Below are 12,341 nucleotides of genomic sequence, written 5' to 3'. Positions count from 1 at the left end.
CTTTTTAAAACAAAAAGACAACAAACAGACTTCTAGGATTCAATTTAGGTTGAACTAGCCTCTGAGACATTTGTGAGCTTGAGATTTGCTAGGACAAAAGCCTTTCATGTATTATTCCTCTGGCTTCTGTTGTTTCTACAATGGAGCCATGATAGCTGAGGAATTTTCTCTTTTGCCCATTCATAAGTAGAGAAAATGCTTCAAAGGTTTTGAAGAATCTTTATCATCAGAATAAGGATATTTCTGTGAAAGCAGAGAGCAAACTGGGAGTTTACAGTAACTTTGTTTTTTAAAGGCTTGCTCCTGCACTAAATGTTTTGAAAGTAGAATCCATCTGGATATTAATAAGAGATTTAAGACTCCCTCTTGTGGCTGCTTCAAGCTGATCTTTGGGTATTTGTATGGAGATCTTGTTATGGAAGTCCTAAGGCTAGCTCAGTGTTGCTGATGGTAACTTGATTAAATATTCTTTTTGTTACAAAATTCACTTAAGCATTGCTTCAACTATCTTTTTTTTTTTTTCTTCACATAGAAGAAAAACCCATTCCTGAATTGAGTGTGAAGCAAGAAGAGGAAGGAAAATGATGTTGAAAAAGTTGTGATTGCATCAATTATGTTTGATACAAGTTAAGGATATTAAGACAGCCAAAGTAGACAGAGGTTGAGAAATCTCAGTGTGATTTAATTGCTCCTCTGAATCCAGAGAAGGAGGGAGCCTGGTGCTGCAGAGAAGCAGGATGGTGCACAGTTCTGAACCTGCTGGGCCAGTGCTGGTGGTGGTGACAGTCAAACACAGGAAGCAGATTGACTGCAGTATTTAAGTTCATGTAAAAACACATCATTTGCTCTATTAGAGATGGACATGACCTTAGCAAACGGTCTTGTAAAAGTGTTGGCAAGCCTAACGTGTGCATTGGTGCAGGTTCCTCTTATGTGTGATGCCTGTGTTTGATAACAGCAGTGCTGTGTGTTCTGAGCCTGCTGGCTGTGTGGGAGCTGCTCCAGGCTATTGCAGGGCTGGGACACAAGCAGAAACTGCTGGAAGTGAAGAGTTGCTTTATCTGACTGGATCCAGGAATAAGAGGACTGAAAGCAAAACAAGAAGAGCGCTTAATAGGAGAAAAGCTTTTCTATCTTGCCTGCATCCCAGGCATCTCCTTGTTCCTGCTGCCCTCACTGTCTAGGAAATAGCTTAGATCACGTTTGTCAGCATCTGTCTATTGCAGATGCTCAAACAAAAGGATTCAGACCTGCGTGTTCTTGTATTCTTGGCTGGACTGGCAAATGCGAATGGATAAAGCAAGTGTTTTGTTAACACTGTTCTGCAGCACAAAATAGCAAACAGCTTTTTCTGTTTTGATAGGGTTTAAATTAATTTCTCCCTTCTCATCAGTGGAATTGAGGACTGGGAAAAATGGCCATGCCTGTTGCTTTGTTAAGCTTGGCTTTGGCTCTGATTCTGGCACCAAGACAGGAAATAAAATACAGGGGAAGGGGAGCTTTCTAAAAAAGCTGTGGGTCTGCTCCCAAGTTGGTAGGTTAAAGCTTACAAAACACTGACTCTGAGGCATTGCTCTAACATTTGTAAAATCAGCATGGCAGCTCTGTTAAGGACCATGAGTCACCATGAGGGTGGTTCAGTTCTTTATGAGTAGTAGTGCAAGCTTCTGCTTCCATGCGATCAGGGGCTAGAATTTAAATGGAGTCAGAATTACCTCTTTGATTAGAGCACTGTCTGACCTCTGCTTTGTTCTTGCTGCCTGCTTACAGCTGTGCCAAGTGGAACGTGACCTGTCTTTGTCTGAGAGAAAAGGACTGGACGGAGCCCTTCAGCATCAGCCACAGTAACTAATCACTCCCCAGCCGCTCTCTGGGCTGCCGTGTAGCCGGGCAGAGACCAGGCTCCTGCGGGACACAGTCAGGTGTGGCCCAACTTGGCTGTCGTTTCCAGGAAGCTACTGACAGCAGGCCTGACCCTGGCCATGTGCACGCAGCGGGAGGCTCTGCCTGTCCCCAGGCGCGGCCTCAGGCGCTCGTGGCAAGCCTGCGCTCCAGGCTAAACAGAGGAAGGTGAGGGTCAGCAGCAGAGAGCTCTGCCCAAGACTCAGGAAGCACATTTTGGCAGAGGAAAGAAATACAATACAAGCAGGGAGGGAAACTCAGCTTCCATCCAACCCCCTCCAAGAAGCTTTTGGCTCCCTACAGCTGCCAAGTCTTTACTATCAGTTATTGTGCTCTTTTATTGTTACAGGCTCTTGTGTTTGTTTTCTGCTTTTACACCAGTGTGCTGCAAAGGGGAAAGAACGGAACGATCTGGGAGCAGTGTGGGCTGGAGGGCAGAGCCCTGCGCAGGGGACAGGCAGCCCAACTGCCCCTCCTGCCTGCTGCTGTCTCCTGTGTGGCCTTAGGGCACGGCACGTCCCTTCCCTCTCTGCTCTGGGTGGTTCCACCTGGCACAGAGCTCTTTGCTTGTTTACCATCTTTGTCCTTGTAAAGTGCCTTGCAGGGGTATTGAGCAAAGTTGTGTTTGGCCAGGACAGGCACAAACCCTGCTCACTGCTCTCCTTCCCCAGAGCTAGCAAAAGGGTCTGTGCACAGCTCTACACTCCTCGCTTAGCCCTGCAGCTGATAAACCTCTTAGCTCTGCAGGTGCTGCCCACACTGGCAGGGAACAGAGATGTCCCTGTTAGAGAAACTGGAGGTGAGAAGTGGTACCCTGAGCACAGAGTGCATTTTGAGCAGTCCTGGAAGAGTGTTTCCCTGTGCTGAACAGTGCGGATCTCTATCTTACAGTGTTTGTAAGGGCAAAAGCCAGCTTTCAGATCTGAACAGTTCTTGCAGTGGTGTAATATGTGGGAATGTGTGCAGGGAGCCCAGGAACCAGAGGAATTATTTTGCAGAAGTGGAAGTCCCCAGGGCATGTGTAGTACCAGTGCTCAGTGCTTGTCCTTGCAAACCCTTTTCTGCTCCCCATCATCACTTGCTTAGCGCCTTTGTTTCTTCCAACCATGAGTGAAACCAGTTGTGTTAAGGGCATGACATAATTATAGTCTGGGAATTCCGCTGGAGAAATCCTTTTGAAGATTTACTAGTCTGGCTAATTACGATAAAACTATGAAGGTGCTGTACTCTAAATTATTAACAGTTAATAAGTGGAGGTTTCTGCTTTCTTGTATTTCTTGCTGCAAAACAGAACAGACCAATTCTGGCTGCGTCAGTAGCATTTTCTTTTAGGAACGTCTGCCAGAGGTGTGCTAGCACACTCACGACACAACTGTCCATCTCTGGTGGTGGTAGCAGATCACTGAACTAGAAATGTAAGTCTTCCTTTCTTCTTCTCATATTTGCTGCTATTCTGTCTTATTTGTGCTTGAGCAGTGACAACAGCCTGGAGGATTTATTTGCTGTATGTTGACATTTTCATTTTCTGATGTACGTCCTTACATTACCCTGTGGAATTCAGGCCCTGTCAACCATAGACGAATAGCTTAGGGAGCAGCAGCCTTAGTAGAAAACTCCCATCCCACACTCCTTCCTTCCCTAAATATTTGCATTATGAATGTGCTTTAAGGTTCTAATTTTGTTATTTACTTCTACATTTGCCTCCTTTTTCCTGTTATTGTCCTTAAAAATACTTGCTCTCTGTGCCAGCATCTTTGTCACATATAGAGAGGTGCGCTGTGCCGTCTGTAATAAACCAAGTGGCTCTGGCCTGTTCTCTGCCTGTTCCACCTCCTGGTGCATCAGGATGCTTGAGATGCTCAGGAGCAGCAGAGAACCTCCAGCCCTGGCTTTTTTCAGGTGCTGCTGCCCGGGGCATCCCTGGGGGAAGGCTCAAGCCCAGGCACTCCAAGTGCATGGTGCTGTGGAGGATGGTGGCTGCCACGGCCCTGGTGCTGCTGGGTGCTGGCGCTGGGCTGAGTGCAATGGTGAGCTGTGGGTGGCTGGGCAAAGTGCTGCAGAACAAAACTGAATTGAAGTGATTCTTTCCCTCTCCTCCTGGCCTGTGAGGAAATCTTTTTCCATTTACTATAGAACATGGTCCTTAATAGTGCTGAAGTGTTCTACGTATTTTAAATAAACATGAGTGGATTTGAGCCCAGGAGGACATGAAAGAATGCAGCGTTTGCAGGGTACCGGCCCGGCACACATGTCAGCAATTTGGCTGCCTTGTGTACTTTGGCTTTTAAAAAAGCATTTTAAAGTAAACAAATGAAGGAAAATCTGGCAGCTGGATTTCAAAGTAAATTGCTTTCAGCTGATGGACCCCATTTCCAGCTCGCTTGGGTAGGACTGAGCCCTACGCAAGAAGAACTAGCGGCCAAGGAGGAGAGCGGAGGCGGGAGGGAGAACAAAAGCAGGGAAATTCTGTGGATTTAATTCTTCCATTTCCTTCCTTTGCACCAAACACTCCCAGCTTGTTACTGCCTTGCTGTTGGCCAGACAGGTCGGTACTTCAGGCAGCGAATTGTGCTCCGTTGTGCCCCAGCCCCTGCACCGCTGCGCCTTGCTGCTTCTTCCAGCATGGCTGTGCCCCTCGCTGCTGGTGCCGCTGCTGTCCCCACGTCCCCTCTGCAGGCACTGGGCCCTGCCCTGGCATCGCCCACCAGGGGAAGCAGGGCTGGAAGCAGCAGAGATAACACAGGGCTCAGGAGCACAGGCTGAGGAGGGGCCTCCGGAAGGGACTGGTGTGGCCCTGAAGGAGGAGACTCAGCACATGCTGACAGATAATAACAAGGTCTCAGGCTGGACAAAATGGGGAGGTTATTGAGGTCGCGCTTTGGCTCAGCGCTGGACTCCTTCTGCTTTGACTCGCGTTTCCTCAAGTTTATAAAACTTTCTGTGGGTTGGTTCGGTGGAAAGGGCAGAGGAAACCAGGGGGTCTGCAATGGTGATGGAGCAGGGCTGGGGAGGGCTGCTGGGAGCACACATAGCACTGCAGTGCCCTGCAGCACCCCGGGGCCGGGCTGCCTGCTGTCCCTGAGCCGTGTGGGAGCGGCCCTGCTGCTCGTGGCCCCACACAGCTCTGTGCCGTGCTCCCTACAGTGCCAACATTCATCAGGACAGTTTGCTCTGGTGGCTTTCCTCCTCGTAACTCAGCAAATGAACTCTTCTGTGGCCAAGGTGCCACCAGCTGTAACATGTAAAGGGAAAAAGTGGCAAACCCTGGGTGAGAGAAACGCTGAGAGAAAATGGCGGCTGGGCTGAGGCGGCGCCCTCCACACACAGCCCTGAGCGCAGCCTGGAGCGCCGTGCAGGGCCTGCCCTCGTCAGCCCAGGTGGCCTCTGGTACTGCTGTTGGGAGCTGGCTGGCAGTGCCCACACACACATGGTGGCACCCATGGGCTCGCCGGGGAGTTCCTGGTGCTTCTTAATGCCTGGGAAGGCCTTTCTGAGGCAGTCCCTGGATGGGCTGCTGAGAATGCGGCCCTGCCATGACAGCACTGAAAGCTGCAGGAAAGAGGCTGCAGGACACAGTGCAACGGCATCTGCTGGCTTCTGTAACTGCTTTTGGCCTCAGGTAAGCAAAAAGATTGGGGGGAGGGGGGGGAGAGGAAAGGGGATGTGGGGGGTTTGCAGCCTATGGGGGCTGCCAGCTCGTTGTCCCTCGCTGAGGGCACAGGTGGAGAGTTGGGCAGGCCCCTGTGCCTCCCCTGGGGTTGGGGGGAGAGGCTGCAATGGTAACACTGTGGGACATGCAGCGCTGGTGCTGAGTGACTTGGGGGTGTGGGGCTGGGGGCTGCAGCCGTGTGGGGCCTGTGGGGAAGGGGTAATGTGGAGAATTTGTTGTTGTGGAGAAGGGCTGTAGGTGGGTAATGCTCCAGCCTACGTTCAGAAGAACGAAAACAACCGCTGGCAAAGACAGTTGCTGTGGATGTCCCTGTGATTAACTGGAAGAATATGTAAATGTATATAGCAGTTACCATAGCTACTGGAGGCATTACACTGGGGTGGGGGAAGGCAGAGTCCCCAGCCCAGGTCAGGATTTGCATTCACAGCACAACAGCACCCAGCACCCCATGAGGCTGGCACAGAGCAGCTGGGATGTTCTCACCTTGTGCCACCATGCCACAGTATTTTCCCATGGGGCCACAGCCCCTTGCTATTGACTTGAGCACTTCTTAGGTCCTCATGGCAGAAAGAACCCTGAGAAAGTGACAAACCTCAGGCAACATGCTGCCGCACAGCAGCACAAAGCTGGGAGCCCCTGTGTGCCAACCTGCACGCAGGTGCACCAAGCAATCAGGTGACCCAGCCCCACAGCTCATTGCTGGCTGATCCTATAAAACTGAGAGAGAAAAGGGGCTCCACTTGTGTGGAACCCACAGAACTGCCTTGCCTGCTACAGGTGCTGGTGAGTGCCCCTGTTGTGTTGTATTGTGTCGTGTTGCATTGCTTACTCACGTGGCTGCTGTGAGCCCCAAGACAAAGGGGCTTCCACCCACCCACAGGTATTTGCTTGTGCCTCTGTGAGCCCTAGGGTTTGCTGGGTGGTCACAGCTGGAGGGTGAGTGAAGGAGTGAAGCCTGTAGACTTTTGAGCACCTTAACCCAAAAGCTCCAGGCTGACAGCCCTGCTGCCTGCACTGCTCCTGGCTCTGGGGGACAGCAGAGCTGGGGGGATCCCAAAGGATGGGGGGACCCCAGGTTCCACCGCCTGCCCAGGTGCTCCGTGGCCGTTACAAATGACAGGCGTGCGCGGCCAGGCTCTCATGTCTGCTATTTTCTTATAATTTAAGAGCCTTCCTCACATTAATCTTTTTATTTTTATTTTGACAAATGCATGTTTCCAGGAAGTTGCTGAGGTCAAAGCAGCATCTGTTGCTCGTTATTTTGGGGGATGCAGAGGGTCTTTGTGAGGGTTTCCAAAGCAACAATGAATTAAGTGGTTTGTAAAGCGGAGAGCAGGAATGAGGAGAGGGCTGGGGCTTCCCGAAAGGCAGCTGAAGATGCTGATGAAAATCAGATCAGTTTGCCTGTATTTTCTTGGAAACTTGATCTATTTTTCTTGTACAACTGTCAGCCTGACTCCTGTATTTCAAGCTCTTGGCAGGAGCCAGCTCTGCGTTTCGGCACTGGGATTAGTGTGGCCGTAGTCGGATGTGCGCTCCCTGGCCTGCACCAGCTGCCATTTGCTGGCCAGGGGCACACGCGTGGCAGAAGCCATGGTCTGCTGCGAGGGAAAGTGACAAGTGAGGGCCCAGGGACCGGCATGTCCTGCTGTGGTGCCGGCTGTGGACATGGGCAGGGACCCCTAGGATAACATCCCGGCACTTTTCTCCTGAAACCAGTCTTGGGGCTGAGCTCACACCTTGAAATGCCCCACATTCCTCCCAGGGTGCTGCTCCAGCTGCCTGCCCTCAATCACCAAAACCAGCTGAGAAGTCAGTGCAGGGTCAGTCCTGTGGCCAGGGCTCCCATCTGGGGCTGGTGTAGTGTCAGAAGCAGCTTTTTTTCTTGCAAAACAACACAAGGAGGGTCTGGTGCCAAGGCGAAGGCTGCCGAGGAGCCCAGGAGATTTATTGCTGAGGAAATACTTTCTCCAGCGATGGCTGACGGTCACAGCAGGAACAATGGGAGATTCGCAACGTGAACAAAGCTGATTTCGTTCTTCTTTTTATCAATGCATTTTCCTTGCGGAGCCTCCCTTCCTGGAAGTGGGAGATGCAGCTTCCCCCGCGCTCTGGCTGTGTAATCAGCAGGAATGGCAATATCCTGGCTGGGAAGCGAGCTGTGAAATGCTGTCACCCATGCTGATTTATGAGCCCGGGGTAGCGCAAGCTGTGGCAGCGGTCAGCAGCAGGGTTGGCCCGGGGACAAAGTGCCAGGGCGCGTGCAATATCCACATATTCTTTCTCCTCCTCGCCGCATCCCCGGGGAGCCCACAAGGGGAAGTTAATGGATTAGACACACACGTTCTGTTTTATTTTATTTTTTTATTGCCCCTGTCTTTCCAAACGCCTTTAGCAGACGTGCGATGACAATGGGGCCGGACAGGCGTGGGGTCAGCAGCCTGCCTGCGGCGGGAGGTCAGCACGCTGTGTGCCGGCAATGGGCACCGATGGTCCTGGGTGGAGCGGGGGGGGTCTGCGTGGGGTGGCCCTGCAGCCCAGGCCATGCGGTGCCCACGGCTGGGCAGCACTGCATGATCCATCCTGCGCCTCCTGCGCCGCACCGTGCAGTCATCACCCAGCATCGGGAATATGAAATGATTATTCCAAATGATCAGATTTTAATTATGCAACACAGAGGATGATTGTTGTATGCCAAATTGGTGCCGAGTGCTTAGTTATGTATATGCCAAATTTAGTCTATACTATTATACCCAGTGGGTGGCCGTAGACAATCAGGAAGTAATTAGTTTTGCTGGAGGTTGTTCGCTTGCCTGGTTCGCTGTGCTGTCTGGGGAGCGTCTTGCTGCGCTTCGTGAATACCGCGGGCTTTGAGTTCAATACCGTCTTTTTGTGACAAGCTAATAAGCTGTCTGCATGGCGGCCTGTAATTAGCGCTGTCGATATTCATTTGGAAACGGAGCCTGTGCGGAGTGGCTCTGCCGATGGCGCTTCCCTTTGTTGAGGCTCTGGTCCCACCTCGCCTCCCAGGGACACGGGCCGGGCACGTTGGTTGTGCAGTGAGGGCAGCCCACGGTGCCACCTGCCGTGTTCCGAGGGTCCGTGCTCACCTCTGGGGTCCCGTTGGTAGAACCACCCGTGGCTGGGGCTGCGTTGGTGGGGAGGTGCTGACATTGGAATGTGGTGGTGCCGCCCATGGGCAGCGTTCTGTGCTGAGGGGCCCTGGATGCCTTCAGAACCGACCAGGGGCTGCCAGGCAGGAATTGCCTGAGTATGGAGCAACTTTTACCTCTGTTACACAAAGGAAACTTTCCTTCTCTTTTTGTCAGAGATGCTCACTCCATTGAAATGATTGGCATACTGGAGAGCTGAGAAACTAAATTGTTTATACACTAATGAATAGAAGCTTGATTGCAAGATCCTGTTTGGAAAATTATAGTGCTGAATTGAAGCCGTACAATTACATCCAAAATGCTGCATATTCATTTCATCTGCTTTGCATAGAGATTAACAAGCGAGCCCTAAAGCAGACTCTGAAATTAAAGCTAACACCAGATTTAGTCACAGGTTACAAACTAAATAGCATTGTTTGATGGATATGAATCTTTACCACCTGCCTGCCTGATGATTGCTAGCAGCTTACCAGACAGCAGAGGAAAAACTTTCTTCCCGTGCAGGAAGCACAATAAGCATGGAGCTGGACATGCCCCCCCAGGCAGATGGCTGCTTGCTTCCATCCCCTGGGAAGGGCACCTCTGGCCTCTTCTGCTGGAGGATGCAGCCCCTCCAGGTTTGCAGGACCAGGGATGTGGTGCTGCAGGTTCCTGTCCCCACCTTGATCCCACCCCCTGGAGCCCTCCTTCCCTGTGTGCCCAGGCTGAGCTTGGTTTGTGGGCCAGAGTTTGGTTTGGAAGCAGAAACTGGGGAATGAAAAAGGGCAATGTGTGCACTGGGGGCTGCCCTGTCCCATCCCAGAGCCCAGACCTCTTAGGGCGGGCTGCAGTTGGGGGCTGTGGGGCAGTGTTGGTGCTGTGTGCTGGCAGGGGATGCTTTGGAAATGGTTCCCATCACTGGTGAGGAACCTGGCACCCACATGGCAGTGTGTGGTGACATGAGACCTCTTGGCACTGTGAGGGGGAGCAGCTGGGACTCACAATTGCACTGTGGCTGTGACAGTAGGGGGATACAGGGACCCTCCCTGAGGGGAGTGGGCCAGGGATGGGGCTGCAGCTGCCTTGACTCCTGGGTGGGATGTCACTTAACTGGGAAAACTGCAGCACCAAACTGCCTAGGAGTACTGGGGCTGGGGGATGAGATGCTCCCAGTGAGTGGGGCAGAGAACATGGCACCAGCTCTGCAAATTCGAGGCATTTATTTTCTTTAAAACTCAGTTACCAAACTGCAGTGTACTTTATTTCCTAAAGGAGTGGTCCATCTGTCTCTACCACACTAACACGCGGCCCAACCACAGCTTTACAAACCCACAGCTCCCATCATGTGTCCTCAGCAGTGCTGGTGGTGCCACGGGCCCTCTGTCATCCGCTCCCATCGGCTCCTGGTCAGCCCTGGGCCCCACAGTGCTGTGCTGTTGAGGTCCTGCCACACTCTGCACTGGGGCAGAATGGCTGCTCTGAGCTTCCATCTCCTGACACTTCCCCAACTCGAGCCTCCAGCACATTCCCAAACCTCCTCTTGCAAACAGTGAGTGGAGGATCACCTCCCAGGGTCCCTCCCCAGAACCAGCTCCAGCCTGTGCTGATGAGGGCTGTGAGGCAGCACCAAGTATTGCCTTGGCTCTCCCCACAGGGCTGGGTTTCTTCCTTAAACCTTCCATCTGCAAACTGAACCCCAGACATTCATGCTTCCAACTTCACACTGAGCCATTTCATAACACCCCAACATGACAGAGCAGCCCCAAAGTGCTCAGAGAGGTGTGCATGGAGCAGCTGCCTCTGTGCCACCCCAAAATATGCAGAGCACCTGCTGTGGCATGGGGCTCCCGACACTCCCCTGTGGGCAGTCACCCCATACCAGCCTCTCGCAGGGCAGCCCCAGTCTGTGTGGACAGTAAGTGGCCCAGCATAGGAAAAGGCACCTTTGGAGGGAGGCAGTGGTGGCATTGCTGCACAGGGACACAGCAGTGGGGCGGTGAAGCTGCTGTCTCCAAAACAGGACTGGTCTCAAGGCAGTGAGGTGTCTGCATCTCTCCCTCCTGAGGCCACCCCACCACAGCGGGGCTGGGGGATGCAGTGGGAAGGATGTGGAGCTGGGGCTGTCTGCAGCAGCCAGGGATTTGGTAATGAGTGGGATCTGTGCTTCTGCCAGGCAGCAGAAGTGAGAGCTCCCTGGGACAAAGACCCACTTGGCATGTCTGACCAAGGGAAGGACAGAACACAAAAGGGCTGGGCAAAGCAGGAAGACAGCATGAACTGGTGCAGAACAGGACAGGGGCTGACCGGGTTGCACTCTCTGCTGCAGCCCACACATGGCAGGAGCTGATGCATGGAGCAGGGACAGTGAAGGAACCTGACCCAGGCAGGGTGCAGGGACCCTGTAACCCCAGTGAGCAGAGGGAGTGATGTGGAAAGAGCCACTGTGACTGCCTGTCAGCCAGCTGCCGGTGCTGTGTCCGACTAAGAAGGGACCCTGCTGGGCCCCACAGTAGTGTCCAGCTCCGGCTCCAGCAGCTCATCTTCTGAGAAGCTGATGTGCAAACAGGTGTCATCTGCAGGGGAGAACGGCAGTGTGCTGTCCGTGGGGCTCAGCAGTGAGGCCAAGTCCTTGCTCAGGGCATCACTGGCTGTGGGATCATGGATGCTGGATGGAGGGGATGTGTGCCCATTCTCTCCAGACCTGTCCTTGCTCAGAACATGTTGGTAGGTCCCAACAGAGAGGGGCTCTGCGTTGGCAGCAGTGCTCCGTGCAGGAGTCCTTGCCTCAGGGTCCAGGAGGGTGAGGGAGGTGGCAGTGATGCTGGTGAGGCCGGACACACTGGGGCTGGGGAGGCTCACGTGGGCAGTGCTCTCAGGCTTAATGTCCACTTCTAGGCTCGGGGAGGTCTTGCTTGACCTCTTGCGTAGGATGGGTGGCGGTGGGTTGAGCTTGGGAATGGGCTGCTGCCGCCTGGGAAGCAAGAGCAAAGAGGAGGTGATGGGCAAGGATTTACCTACCTGCACACAGGGCTCGGTCCAGCTGCCCTGGGCTCTCCAAAAGCCAGATGCATCTTTGGGTGTCTTCAGTCAACTCACTGTTGTGTATGTTGAAGCTGGGGCATGCAAGGGATGCAGCATTGGCTGAGTTGCTCCAGGGAACAGGAGCAGGACAGACAGCATCCCCCATCCCTGTTCCCATGTGTGCACACGGTGAATCCCACCCCGGGCTCTGCTCTCCTGAGATTCCTCTGCCCGTCCCCAACCTGAGCTGTCCTCTGCCAAGGACGCAGCTCTCCCTCCCATACCCCAGCAGCTGCAAGCTCTGCTCTGGCCGGTGCTGCTGTGCCGCTTGGGGCTGGCGTAAGGTTCATTTTCTACACGTTAGCTGGCGCGGTGCTACGCTTTGGATTAGCGCTGACAGGGGCAGGGCGCCCCGCTTCGGCTGCTGCGTCGGCCGCGGAGCCCCACCTGTCCTCGTCCCCTCTGTCCGCGTCCTCCGCCTTCTGCCGGCCGCTCCCGCTGAGCAGCGCCAAGTCGCTGACCTCGGAGCCCTCCACGCGCCGGCTGAGCCCCTCTTGCCCCGCCGGGCCCTCGGCCCCGTCCCTGCTGCCGAAGCA

The 12,341-nt window shown here is 53.4% G+C and overlaps 1 long non-coding RNA gene across 1 annotated transcript; it reads right to left on the bottom strand.

Moving 5' to 3' along the window:
* Positions 1-9,927: 9,927 nt before the first annotated feature.
* LOC122166899 lies at positions 9,928-12,273 on the bottom strand. The gene is made up of 2 exons (XR_006170900.1): positions 12,193-12,273; positions 9,928-11,695 (listed from the first exon to the last, which is right to left on the bottom strand). It is a non-coding gene; the product is annotated as an uncharacterized LOC122166899 (long non-coding RNA).
* Positions 12,274-12,341: the final 68 nt, after the last annotated feature.

This window comes from Centrocercus urophasianus, unplaced genomic scaffold (genome assembly GCF_019232065.1).
Source record: "Centrocercus urophasianus isolate 14NV4802_14NV808 unplaced genomic scaffold, USGS_Curo_1.0 seq_34, whole genome shotgun sequence".
Lineage (NCBI taxonomy): Eukaryota > Metazoa > Chordata > Aves > Galliformes > Phasianidae > Centrocercus > Centrocercus urophasianus.
This window is presented reverse-complemented; position numbering and strand designations above follow the sequence as displayed.